The following is a 14516-nucleotide window of genomic DNA, read 5'->3' as shown; positions in this document are numbered from 1 at the left end:
TCCCTTTAGACTTCGGGGGTACACAAAACCACAGGGAACAGATATACTATCTGCTCCCCATCTACGGCAGCCAACCCAAGTGAACGCACACTGCCAACCTAGAATAGGTCAGTATAAGCTCCCTTTAGATTTAGGGGGTACACAAAACCAAGGGGAGCAGAAATACTCTCTGCTCCCCATCAACGGCAGCCAAACCCTAGTGAACGAACACTGCTAACCTAGAATAGGCCTGTATAAGCTCCCTTTAGACTTAGGGGGTACACAAAACCACGGGGAACAAAAATACTATCTGCTCCCCAACACCGCAAGCCGAACCCTAGTCAACACAGACTGCCAACCTAGAATAGGCCTGTATAAGCTCCCTTTAGACTTAAGGGGTACACAAAACCACGGGGAGCAAAAATACTATATGCTCCTCATCACCGCCAGCCAAACCCTAGTGAACGCACACTGCCAACCTAGAAAAGGCCTGTATAAGCTACCTTTAAAATTAAGGGGTACACAAAACCACGGGGAACAAAAATAATATCTGCAGAAATACTATCTGCTCCCCAACACCGCCAGCCGAACCCTAGTCAACACATAGTGCCAACCTAGAATAGGCCTGTATAAGCTCCCTTTAGACTTAGGGGGTACACGAATACTATCTGCTCCCCATCACCGCCAGCCGAACCCTAGTCAACACATACTGCCAACCTAGAATAGGCCTGAATAAGCTCCCTTTAGACTTAGGGGGTACACAAAACCACGGGGAACAGATATACTATCTGCTCCCCATCTACGGCAGACAAACACTAGTGAACGCACACTGCCAACCTAGAATAGGTCAGTATAAGCCCTCTTTAGATTTAGGGGATACACAAAACCAAGGGTAGCAGAAATACTCTCTGCTCCCCATCAACGGCAGCTAAACCCTAGTGAACACACACTGCCATCCTAGAATAGGCCTGTATAAGCTCCCTTTAGACTTAGGGGGTACACAAAACCACAGGAAACAAAAATACTATCTGCTCCCCAACACCGCAAGCCGAACCCTAGTCAACGCACACTGCCAACCTAGAATAGGCCTGTATAAGCTCCCTTTAGACTTAGGGGGTACACAAAAGCATGGGGAACAAAAATACTATCTTCTCCCCATCACCGCCAGCCGAACCCTAGTCAACACACTCTGCCAACCTAGAATAGGCCTGTATAAGCTCCCTTTAGACTTAGGGGGTACACAAAACCACGGGGAACAAAAATACTATCTGCTCCCCAACACCGCAAGCCGAACCCTAGTCAACACACACTGGCAACCTACAATAGGCCTGTATAAGCTGCCTTTAGACTTCGGGGTACACAAAACCATGGAGAACAGAAATACTATCTGGTCCCCATCACCACCAGCCGAACCCTAAACACACACTGCCAACCTAGAATAAGCCTGTACAAGCTCCCTTTAGATTTAGGGGGTACACAAAACCACAGGGAACAAAAATACTATCTGCTCCCCAACACCGCAAGCCGAACCCTAGTCAACGCACACTGCCAACCTAGAATAGGCCTGTATAAGCTCCCTTTAGACTTAGGGGGTACACAAAAGCATGGGGAACAAAAATACTATCTTCTCCCCATCACCGCCAGCCGAACCCTAGTCAACACACACTGCCAACCTAGAATAGGCCTGCATAAGCTCCCTTTAGAATTAGGGGGTACACAAAACCACGGGGAACAAAAATACTATCTGCAGAAATACTATCTGCTCCCCAACACCGCCAGCCGAACCCTGGTCAACACACACTGCCAACCTACGATAGGCCTGTATAAGCTCCTTTTAGACTTAGGGGGTACACAAAACCACGGGGAACAGAAATACTATCTGCTCCCCATCACCACCAGCCGAACCCTAAACACACACTGCCAACCTAGAATAAGCCTGTATAAGCTCCCTTTAGATTTAGGGGGTACACAAAACCACAGGGAACAAAAATACTATCTGCTCCCCAACACCGCAAGCCGAACCCTAGTCAACACACACTGCCAACCTTCCTTAGGCCTGTATAAACTCCCTTTAGACTTAGGGGGTACACAAAACCACAGGGAACAGAAATACTATCTGCTCCCCATCTACGGCAGCCAACCCTAGTGAACGCACACTGCCAACCTAGAATAGGTCAGTATAAGCTCCCTTTAGATTTAGGGGGTACACAAAACCAAGGGGAGCAGAAATACTCTCTGCTCCCCATCAACGGCAGCCAAACCCTAGTGAACGCACACTGCTAACCTAGAATAGGCCTGTATAAGCTCCCTTTAGACTTAGGGGGTACACAAAACCACGGGGAACAAAAATACTATCTGCTCCCCAACACCGCAAGCCGAACCCTAGTCAACACAGACTGTAAACCTAGAATAGGCCTGTATAAGCTCCCTTTAGACTTAAGGGGTACACAAAACCACGGGGAGCAGAAATACTATATGCTCCTCATCACCGCCAGCCAAACCCTAGTGAACGCACACTGCCAACCTAGAAAAGGCCTGTATAAGCTACCTTTAAAATTAAGGGGTACACAAAACCACGGGGAACAAAAATAATATCTGCAGAAATACTATCTGCTCCCCAACACCGCCAGCCGAACCCTAGTCAACACATAGTGCCAACCTAGAATAGGCCTGTATAACCTCCCTTTAGACTTAGGGGGTACACAAAACCACGGGGAACAGAAATACTATCTGCTCCCCATCACCGCCAGCCGAACCCTAGTCAACACATACTGCCAACCTAGAATAGGCCTGAATAAGCTCCCTTTACACTTAGGGGGTACACAAAACCACGGGGAACAGATATACTATCTGCTTCCCATCTACGGCAGCCAAATACTGGTGAACGCACACTGCCAACCTAGAATAGGTCAGTATAAGCCCTCTTTAGATTTAGGGGATACACAAAACCAAGGGGAGCAGAAATACTCTCTGCTCCCCATCAACGGCAGCTAAACCCTAGTGAACACACACTGCCAAGCTAGAATAGGCCTGTATAAGCTCCCTTTAGACTTAGGGGGTACACAAAACCACGGGGAACAAAAATACTATCTGCAGAAATACCATCTGCTCCTCAACACCGCCGGCCGAACCTTAGTCAACACACGCTGCCACCCTAGAATAGGCCTGTATAAGCTCCCTTTAGACTTAGGGGGTACACAAAACTTGGGGGAGGAGAAATACTATCTGCTCCCCATCACCTCCAGCCAAACCCTAGTGAACCCACACAGCCAACCTAAAATAGGCCTGTATAAGCTCTCTTTAGACTTAGGGAGTACACAAAACCACGGGGAACAAAAATACTATCTGCTCCCCTTCACCGCCAGCCAAACCCTAGTCAACGCACACTGCCAACCTAGAATAGGCCTGTATAAGCTCCCTTTAGACTTAGGGGGTACACAAAACCATGGGGAACAAAAATACTATCTGCTCCCCATCACCGCCAGCCAAACCCTAGTGAACGCACACTGACAACCTAGAATAGGCCTGTATAAGCTCCCTTTAGACTCAGGGGGGTATACAAAACCACGGGGAACAAAAATACTATCTGCTCCCCAACACCGCAAGCCGAACCCTTGTCAACACAGACTGCCACCCTAGAATAGGCCTGTATAAGCTCCCTTTAGACTTAGGGGGTACACAAAACCACGGGGAACAAAAATACTATCTGCAGAAATACTATCTGCTCCCCAACACCGCCAGCCGAACCCTAGTCAACACATAGTGCCAACCTAGAATAGGCCTGTATAACCTCCCTTTAGACTTAGGGGGTACACAAAACCACGGGGAACAGAAGCACTATCTGCTCCCCATCACCGCCAGTCGAACCCTAGTCAACACATACTGCCAACCTAGAATAGGCCTGAATAAGCTCCCTTTAGACTTAGGGGGTACACAAAACCACGGGGAACAGATATACTATCTGCTCCCCATCTACGGCAGCCAAACCCTAGTGAACGCACACTGCCAACCTAGAATAGGTCAGTATAAGCTCTCTTTAGATTTAGGGGATACACAAAACCAAGGGGAGCAGAAATACTCTCTGCTCCCCATCAACGGCAGCTAAACCCTAGTGAACGCACACTGCCAACCTAGAATAGGCCTGTATGAGCTCCCTTTAGACTTAGGGGGTACACAAAACCACGGGGAACAAAAATACTATCTGCTCCCCAACACCGCAAGCCGAACCCTAGTCAACACAGACTGCCAACCTAGAATAGGCCTGTATAAGCTCCCTTCAGACTTAGGGGGTACACAAAACCACGGGGAACAAAAATACTATCTGCAGAAATACTATCTGCTCCCCAACACCGCCAGCCGAACCTTAGTCAACACACACTGCCACCCTAGAATAGGCCTGTAGAAGCTCCCTTTAGACTTAGGGGGTACACAAAACTTGGGGGAGGAGAAATACTATCTGCTCCCCATCACCTCCAGCCAAACCCTAGTGAACCCACACAGCCAACCTAGAATAGGCCTGTATAAGCTCCCTTTAGACTTAGGGAGTACACAAAACCACGGGGAACAAAAATACTATCTGCTCCCCAACACCGCAAGCCGAACCCTAGTCAACACAGACTGCCAACCTAGAATAGGCCTGTATAAGCTCCCTTTAGACTTAGGGGGTACACAAAACCACGGGGAACAAAAATACTATCTGCAGAAATACTATCTGCTCCCCAACACCGCCAGCCGAACCTTAGTCAACACACACTGCCACCCTAGAATAGGCCTGTATAAGCTCCCTTTAGACTTAGGGGGTACACAAAACTTGGGGGAGGAGAAATACTATCTGCTCCCCATCACCTCCAGCCAAACCCTAGTGAACCCACACAGCCAACCTAGAATAGGCCTGTATAAGCTCCCTTTAGACTTAGGGGGTACACAAAACCACGGGGAACAAAAATACTATCTGCTCCCCTTCACCGCCAGCCAAACCCTAGTCAACGCACACTGCCAACCTAGAATAGGCCTGTATAAGCTCCCTTTAGACTTAGGGGGTACACAAAACCACGGGGAACAAAAATACTATCTACTCCCCAACACCGCAAGCCGAACCCTAGTCAACGCACACTGCCAACCTAGAATAGGCCTGTATAAGCTCCCTTTAGACTTAGGGGGTACACAAAACCATGGGGAACAAAAATACTATCTGCTCCCCATCACCACCAGCCGAACCCTAGTCAACGCACACTGCCAACCTAGAATAGGCCTGCATAAGCACCCTTTAGACTTATGGGGTACACAAAACCACGGGGAGCAGAAATACTATCTGCTCCCCATCACCGCCAGCCAAACCCTAGTGAACGCACACTGCCAACCTAGAATAGGCCTGTATAAGCTCCCTTTAGACTTAGGGGGTACACAAAACCACGGGGAACAAAAATACTATTTGCAGAAATACTATCTACTCCTCCACACCACCAGCCAAACCCTAGTCAACGCACACTGCCAATCTACAATCGGCCTGTATAAGCTCCCTTTAGACTTAGGGGGTACACAAAAGCACGGGGAACAAAAATACTATCTGCTCCCCAAAACCGCCAGCCAAACCCTAGTCAACGCACACTGCCAACCTAGAATAGGCCTGTATAAGCTCCCGTATGACATAGCCTGTATTAACTCCTCTGTGACGAAATAGGTACACAGACCAACACGGGACAGGAAAAAGCTAGAACACCTATATTTTAATATCATTTTATATCATAGGATATATATGTATATATGTATTTGCATATAAATCTATTTATTATCACGTGTATATTTCTAAAAAATAATTTATCATAAATTAAAAAAACTTGTTTTGACAATATTTAAATACTTAAAACAGTTTTTGTAAATATGTAAAAAAATAATTTCCTTTCACACATGCATATGCCATGTGACCAAAATTAATCAAAGTTATTCAAAATAATCGCTTCTTTTACATGTTGACCAATACACTTTTGTCTCAAGTTCTTTCACAACATTTCTGTATTCATTAGTCCTTGCATTTCTTTATAAAATTGCTGGATATACAATTTATGACTCTATACGCATGCAACATCATTTCAAAGTGAGATGCAGTGAGACAGCGCAGGCGCGTGTATGGGGAGCACGCACATCTAATCTGCTCCCCGTGACGTACAGGGGTACACAGATCGACGGGGTCCACAAATGGATAGAACAGGGGCCCTGACTCAAGTGACCGCCTGTTGAAAGGCCGTGGCCCGTTGATTGAACCATGGCCAGTGATGACTCTGGGTGCGGCCGTGCGGGTATGCTGGGGCGTGGCAATGCACAATGAAATCTGCGCAGGTTGCCTCCTCCTGCCACACAGCCCCACCACCGCAGAACTAAAACCCAGCCCAGTTCACTAATTCAGTGTCCCACGTCCGACCTGCCCCCCTGCCACCGGACCGGGAAGAACACTTCTAAGGGCCGCTGCGGCCTTCACAACGCCATCTTCATCATTTATTTATTTATTTATGTTATGAGTTTTTATATAGAGCGGACTTTACCCGAAGGTGTCAGAGCGCTTCACAATAGGAACAGTAATTATACAGGAGGGGAAAATTACAAGTGAACAAATTGATGATCATCATCAATCTGATCAGACAGACACACTGGCTGCAGACTTTGAGTTATAACTTATTCATGAAGATTGAGATTCATTTACATCATGAATCTCAATCTCACTTTATTTTTCTCCACTGGGTGGGCTCAGCCAGTGCAGGCCAGCCACGCAGACTTCCAGACAGTCCCAGCTACAGCCTACGACTGTGTCCGAGCCGAGGCCGACGGTCGAGTATCTACTGACTGAGTCTCTGTCTGTGCTGCTGTGCGTGCTGTGGTCGCTGTGCTGTGCGGTCAGTGCATGCGTAGACAGGGGCGCAACTAGGTCTTAATTTCGGGGGGGGGGCTAACATGGCAAATGAAGGGGCGTGGCTAATGTTAATCAATGGGGCAGAGCAAAAATGGTAGATAATCAGGATCGGTTAATGCCCCCTCACACCTTAAAACCCATACCCGCCCTGAACCCTAAAACTACCCCTGGCACCCCAAAACCCATACCCATCCTGATCCCTAAAATTATCCCCCTCTGGCATCCCAAAACCCATACTCACCCCACACCCTAAAATTACCCCCTGGCACCCCAAAACCCATTACCACCCTGAACCCTAAAATCACCCCCCTGGAGCACCAAAACCCATACCCGCCCTGAAACCTTAAATTACCCCTGGCACCCCAAAACCCATACCCACCCTGAACCCTAAAATTACCCCTGGCACCCCAAAACCCATACCCGCAGTGGTCCCTAAAATTACACCCTTGCCTCCCAAAACCCATACTCACCCTGAATCTTAAAATTACCCCTGGCACACCAAAACACATACCCATGCTGAACCCTAAAATTAACCCCCTCATACCCTAAAACCCATACCCGCCCTGAACCCTAAAATTACCCCTGGCACCCCAAAACCCATACCCATCCTGATCCCTAAAATGATCCCCCCCCGGCACCCCAAAACCCATACCCACCCCACACCCTAAAATTACCCCCTGGCATCCCAAAACCCATTACCACCCTGAACCCTAAAATCAACCCCCTGGAGCCCCAAAACCCATACCTGCCCTGAACCCTAAATTTACCCCTGGCACCCTAAAACCCATACCCACCCTGAACGCTAAAATTACCCCTGGCACCCCAAAACCCATACCCGCAGTGATCCCTAGAGTTACACCCTTGCCCCCCAAAACCCATACTCACCCTGAATCTTAAAATTACCCCTGGCACATCAAAACACATACCCACGCTGAGCCCTAAAATTAACCCCCTCACACCCTAAAACCCATACCCGCCCTGAACCCTAAAATTACCCCTGGCACCCCAAAACCCATACCCATCCTGATCCCTAAAATTATCCCCCCCGGCACCCCAAAACCCATACCCACCCCACACCCTAAGATTACCCCCTGGCACCCTAAAACCCATTACCACCCTGAACCTTAAATTACCCCTGACACCCCAGAAACCATACCCATGCTGAACCATAAATTCCCCCCTTGCCCCCCAAAACCCATACCCACCCTGAACCTTAAAATTACCCCAGGCACCCCAAAACCCATACAGAACCATAAATTCCCCTCTGGCACCCCATAACCCATACCCACCCTGAACCCTAAAATAGCCCCCTGACATCCCAAAACCCACACCTGCCCTAAACCCTAAAATTACCCCTGGCACTATAGAACACATACCCACGCTGAACCCTAAAATGAATCCCCAAAACCCACACCCACCCTGAACCCTAAAAGTATCCCCCCCTGGCACCCCAAAACCCATACCCATGCTGAACCATAAATTCCCCCTGGCACCCCATAACCCATACCCACCCTGAACCCTAAAATTGCCCCCTGACACCCCAAAACCCACACCTGCCCTGAACCCTAAAATTACCCTGGCACCCCAAAACCCATACCCACCCTAAACCCTAAAATTGCCCCCTGGAAACACAAAACCCATACCCGCTCAGAACCCTAAAATTAACCCCTGGCACCCCAATTTGTAACCCACCATGAACCATAAAATTACTCACTGGCACCCTAAAACCCACACCCACCCTGAACTCTAAAGTTACCCACTAGCACCCCCCAAAAAAAATGAACACTACAAACTTACATTACAGTTGCATATTTGGAGGGGACTATCCTCTTTGACTTCTATGCATGTAAGTCAAGAACAACATTCACAGTAACCTAGATATGCAGGCAGTAGGTAATGCTGTGCTGAAAAATGCATTAAAGTTACTGGAACTTCCATAAAAAACGGCTGCCGCTCTTCTAATGCTATACTGTGGAATCTGGCTGATCAGCAGCACTGTGTCCTGGCATACAGCCCCTCGAAGGTCTCAGAGTAGATAGGTCTCCTGGATTCTCCTTGCCTGGGTCTCCTCTGCTTCTTCGCTGCTGCCCTTGGATGCGAAAATAGAAAGCTCCATGGCCCTGTTCACCATTCATCTAGTGAACAGTGCAGTGGATGTGAATTCCATCCAAGTGCACAGACAGCAGGGTGAAAGGGATGGCCAGTGCAGGTGATGCTTTTACTTTGAAAAATAATTTCTGCTGGTGTCATAGCCCAGGGTTTGCTGTCTGTGCACTTGTATGGAATACACATCCATACAAGTGCACAGACAGCAAACCCTGGGCTATGACACCAGCAGAAATTCCCATACAAAAGAAAAGCGTCACCTGCACTGGCCATGCCTTCCCCCTGCTGTGCACATCTTCACACCCCATGCTCACAACCCATCAAGTGCTTAGGTGAAATCCCTGCCTTCAGGCAAGGATTTCACCTCGTTGGCACCACTATAAAGGATATCAAGAGGTGGGGGCAGGGGGTTTCACTCGAGGAAACTGTTCAGAGGCTGGCTGTCTGGCTCGGGCTGCTGGGCCTCTCAGAAAGCATAATAAAAACCACATTCTCGGCTCCGATGCGCAGCCTTCTTGCATCATTTCAGTGCGTGTCATCTTAGCCCGGGCAGAGGAGGCGACGACGGGGGGGGGATGGGGGCGGATGTCTGAAGCCCGGTGAGCCCAATGGGTGTTGTGCGCCTGGCGTAGGACCATGACTGACTTGGGAAACTGTTGGATTGCGGACGAGAAGCAAGCACAGCACTGAGGACACCAGACACCGACACAGTCTACTAGGGTGACTAACCGTCCGTTACTTTCACGGACCGTCTGTAATTTGGACCTCACGTCCGTGATGATCCCTTTTACGGATTACTTTTGTCCGTAATTTGAGCCATCACAGGGAGCACCACTGCTCCCCTGTGAGAGGCCTCACCCCACCCTGATGGGGCCAACTCGCACGCCTCCTCGAGCACAAGAGCAGCCCCACCTGCCCAATGTCATTCTGTATGCCAGGTAATTACAACATACAGAATGTCAATAGGGCAGTCTGGGGTGTTAAAGCATGTGGTGGCCTCCTGCTGCCTCAGTGTACAGCATGACGACGACGCCTGAAATGGCAGAAACCGGTCCCCGGAAGCTTGTTTCCTTCCCAGTATAAGAATTGGCTTGGTAGTTTGGTTTGCCCTGTTCCCATCATGCACTGGGACAGGAACAGACTAATTTGCATATAGCCAAGTTCTGAGCTGGGATGGTGCAGTGAGCTAAAAAACGGTGATGGATCAAGCCCTGATCTTTGGACTGGGTAAGAGTGGTCTGCTTAATTCAGGCACTCTGTTCATCACCACCCCCTTTTCTGAATCAGTGTACAGCAGGGCATTCTGAAAGATAAAAGGTAAAGCGCCAATGCTGCAACTTTAGAAAACAGTTTATATAAAGAAGCCTGTAAAACAAATTAAAAAGAATGGGTTATCGTTCTTTCATGGTCTCTTCATTTTAGAACTGAAGTATTTTCAAAATTATATTCAACAAAGCCATGGTTGCTGTTTTTTTTATTTTAAGCATCTAACTTCCTTTGACAAAGTCAATAGTCGTGGCTAGGGATGCAATGACAGAAACAACATAATACCAGTCGGGCGGAACACTATGCTAAGCGCAGATTTTTAGCCTAGATGTTTTAAATCACGCCCTTAATTACACCAAACACCCCCTTTGAAGAGACACCCTCCAGTTACACCACTTAAAGCCCTGGAAACAACACCATGTCACAGTCACCTCATGTCCTGACACTGTGCATCATGCAGGACTCATGGTTTCTACGTTTTCAGACTGCCTATGTGCAGGGGCATTGTGAACACTCCCCCACCCTCCCCCGAACCCACCCCCACCCCTTGCTTTAGGAACTACAGCGAGGTGAAGTTCTCGATGGGCCTCTTCTGTCTGCAACTCTGTAGACAAAGCCTCAGCTCATAACGTGAAAAGGTGGGTGAGTAAATAAGTGAAGGATTGTGTGAATGGCTGGAAGGATTACTGAAAGGATGAATGGGTGAATGAAAGGGTGAATGTATATATTATGAAAGGATGGATGAGTGAATGAGTGGAAGTATGGATGAGAGAAAAGGTAAATAGATGGATGGATGGGTGGAAGGGTAGATGGAAGGGTGAATGGGTGTGGGAAAGGATGGATGGAATGAGTGAAAGGGTAGATGATGGGTGTGTGAATGGATGGATGGGTGGATTGATGAATTGATAAGTGAAAGGGTGAATGGATGGGTGAGTGAAAGGGTGGATGTGAGGATTGATGAGTGAGTGAAAGGGGGTTGATGGACAAAAGGATGGATAGATAGATGAGTGAAGAAGTGAAAGGGTGGATGGAGGAGAAAACGGAATAATGGATGAGAGAAAGGATGGATGAGTAATAGGATCAATGGATTGATTCATGAATGGATGAGTAGATGGATGGGTGGGTGGATGGATAAGTGAAAGGGGGATGCAGAGAGAAAGGGAGGATGAATGACTGAAAGGGTGAATGGGTGGAAGAATGAGTAACTGAGTGGATGGATGAGTAAGTGAAAGGATGGCTGGATGGGTGAAAGGGTGAATGGCTGGATGAGTGAATAGATGGATGGGTGGAAGAGTGGATGGATGACTGTACGGATGGAAGGGGTGAAAGTGTAGGTAGATGAATAATGGATGGATGAGTGAAAGGGTGGATGGAGGGATGGATGAGTGAAATGAATGATGGATAGGTTTGCAAATGGTTGAATATGTTTAGATATAGATGGGCACATAGATGGAAGGACCAAATGAATGGTGAAAGACTGAAAGATACATAAAAGAATGATTACACCTTGTAGCAACCTTTATCTTAAGTAACATTTCCTATACAGGTTTTGTTACTGGTGGCTGGCACTGCAAAGTTCCTTGTATATCCAGTAGTTTTCAATCAACAATAAAAGCGACCATTGTCTGGTGACTAATGTATCTGCTGGAGTGAGATGCAAATTTTGAATCGTCTAAGGTAGCAAGCAGCGGACATACTGAAAAACCTTGAAGTGCACGATTGTCTCAACCTAATATAAACTTATTTTGACTTGCACTTAGGTGGTTGTCTATTTACATACTGGTATACTATTGCGCGACCTCCTCTGACGTGTCTGTAAAACTTATCTTTTGTCCCGAAGTTTTGTCCTGAATTTTGACCTTTTGTCCTCAATTTTTGTCCTGAATGTTGTCCCTTTTTCCTGAAGTTTTACACTCACCATCCTGAATTTATGCCTATGCCAGTTGGTCACCCTACGGTCTACTCGTGGTGGTCGGACACTCCTAACTTATCTCGAGGATTCTCTCCCATCCATCCTCCAGGTACCGCCAGCGCAGCATGTGCAGACATATGCTACTTATACCTCCTGTCCTGACCGATACAAACTGCTTACTTGTACCTGCCCGCCCGGTGTGATCAATCATGGTTCCCGCCTGGTGCCTTCCCAGACTTTTTTTTTTAATTTCCCGGCCAGCGTCGGCGATACACCACAGTGCTACTATGCAGGCCAGGCAGGCACTGACACTCTGCTCAAATCATGATGTATAGTAGCACTAGTACTTTCAAGGCAACGCTCTGGCTCCTGCAGGACCGACTAGGAATCTCTTACTTCGAGGATGATACCTTCAAATCAGTTACATTGAGTAGTGGTAACGAAAATTATTTACAGTTCTACTTCTACAACGGTGGCAGTAATGGACAGGAACAAATTGGGGATTTCAAAATATTATTGATACTATCAAATGAAGCAGAGATTAAATTATCGATACATCATCATGTGATGTCCCACGCCGACCAGTGACATCCCACAAACTAGAAGCGCGTGACTTTGTTCCAACCCAAAACAGTCAGCAGCTCCTTTTTGCATTCAATAATCTTCACCTTTTGAAAGTTCCTCAAAAGAAAGCTCCCTTTAAAGTTGTTCTTTGCGTAAAATATGCTGAGATTGTGGACTGTGCTAAATTGGGAATGCAGACTTCGGTTATCAGTGCCCAGAAGCGGCCATCGCAGGCATTGGCATGCCAGAATCAAAGATACGGGGTCTTAGTAAACTTGGCTCTATTCTGGAATGGTTCATTACTGTACTACCCTCTTTCTGGCACTTCAGGACAGTACCCCGCCCCGGTCCCGGGACCACCCGGCCAGGCCCTGCCCTACCCTAGCATTGCAGTGCTGCCAGAGACCATCGATCGTGATCCGGACCGGGTGTCAGCAGTAGTCCATCTTCAACTCAAGGAGCACACTGACTGTCTTTTCCCTGAGTCATGACAGAGGGGGCAGGGCTGCCTTCCAAGTCGGACTGACTGACTCTTCCTGCTTTAGTAGTCAGCAGTTACAAAGTTGAACGTTCCATGACAAAAGCAACCGTCACAGTGTTGAAACGCTATCAAAATCAATGCCATCCAGCATTGCGTGTAGACCTGGCCCTGTCAATTAAGTACTGGTGTCCAGGTGCAGAGGTGTTGAACTGGCTGTTAGCCTCGAGTGCTACAACCTTAAAGTCAATGGGCATCGGAAAACAAAGGCAGCAAGGGGGGACTTGGGGACAAGTCCGGCAGAACCCAACCAGGGGCTCGGCACATAAGGGTCTTTGGAGCAAGGCGGTGCAGTCAGTTGTCATGAACCTCGGGTTGTGGTGCTGGGTGCAGAAGTGTTTGGCCGGTTAGCCCTTTGGATTGGAAGCTCTCATGGTTCTCGGTTCGACCTGTAGAGGGGAAGAAAACAGACAGCAGGGCCACTGTCAGTGTGAGCCTCATTGGTCCGGAAGTCTCTTATCGCAAAAGTCGTTTTTTGATGGTGGTGGTTTCCAGGCTGGACACTAAACAAGCCCTGGTTACTGAAAGTACTCCAGTACCCAGGGTATTGGTGCAGGGGTGCTCCTGGAGGGTCTACTGTCTCAAATCCTGGTGGAGAGTCAAGGCTGCACTCCTTTGGAACAAGAAAACCTCCTCCTGACATGATGACTGATGTCCAGCAAAATGGTGTACCAGACAAGTACGGTTGGTTCCTGCAGATGCAGGGGGGGGGGGGGGGTGGCTCACCCACTACAAGGGAGGTGCTAAGTTGCTGTTGAAGCACTGGACAGTTCTCCAAGGGTATGGGAGAATGCACAGCTTTTTGATGAGTTGGGTCTTTGCAATTGGTGCTAAGTTGCTGTTGAAGCACTGGACAGTTCTCCAAGGGTACGGGAGAATGCACAGCTTTTTGATGAGTTGGGTCTTTGCAATTGTTGAGGTGCAGTCAGCCAGTCAGGATTTGGTGCCAAGTACGGTGTTGGTTCTCAGTTCTAGCAGTGCTGGTTCTTTTTTGTCCTTCTTCAGATCCTAAGTAGACACATCTGTAGCTCTGGTGTCAGGTGAACCCCTAAATACTCAATGTAGGGCCGTTAAGGGGAGTATATGGTAATAGCCAATGGGCTACCTACCACTGGGATGACTACAACCCCTATGGGACCACATACTGTGGGGAGGAGCCATAACCTTCTCTGGCAGTCAACTTCTGGTAGCCCCAGTATGTAAGTATGTGACTAGCCTGTAAGTGAAACACACCTCCTGAATGTCAA

Source organism: Lissotriton helveticus, chromosome 3_1 (genome assembly GCF_964261635.1).
Source record: "Lissotriton helveticus chromosome 3_1, aLisHel1.1, whole genome shotgun sequence".
Classification (NCBI taxonomy): Eukaryota; Metazoa; Chordata; class Amphibia; order Caudata; family Salamandridae; genus Lissotriton; species Lissotriton helveticus.
The sequence above is the reverse complement of the archived record's forward strand: the minus strand, read 5'-3'. Positions refer to the sequence as shown.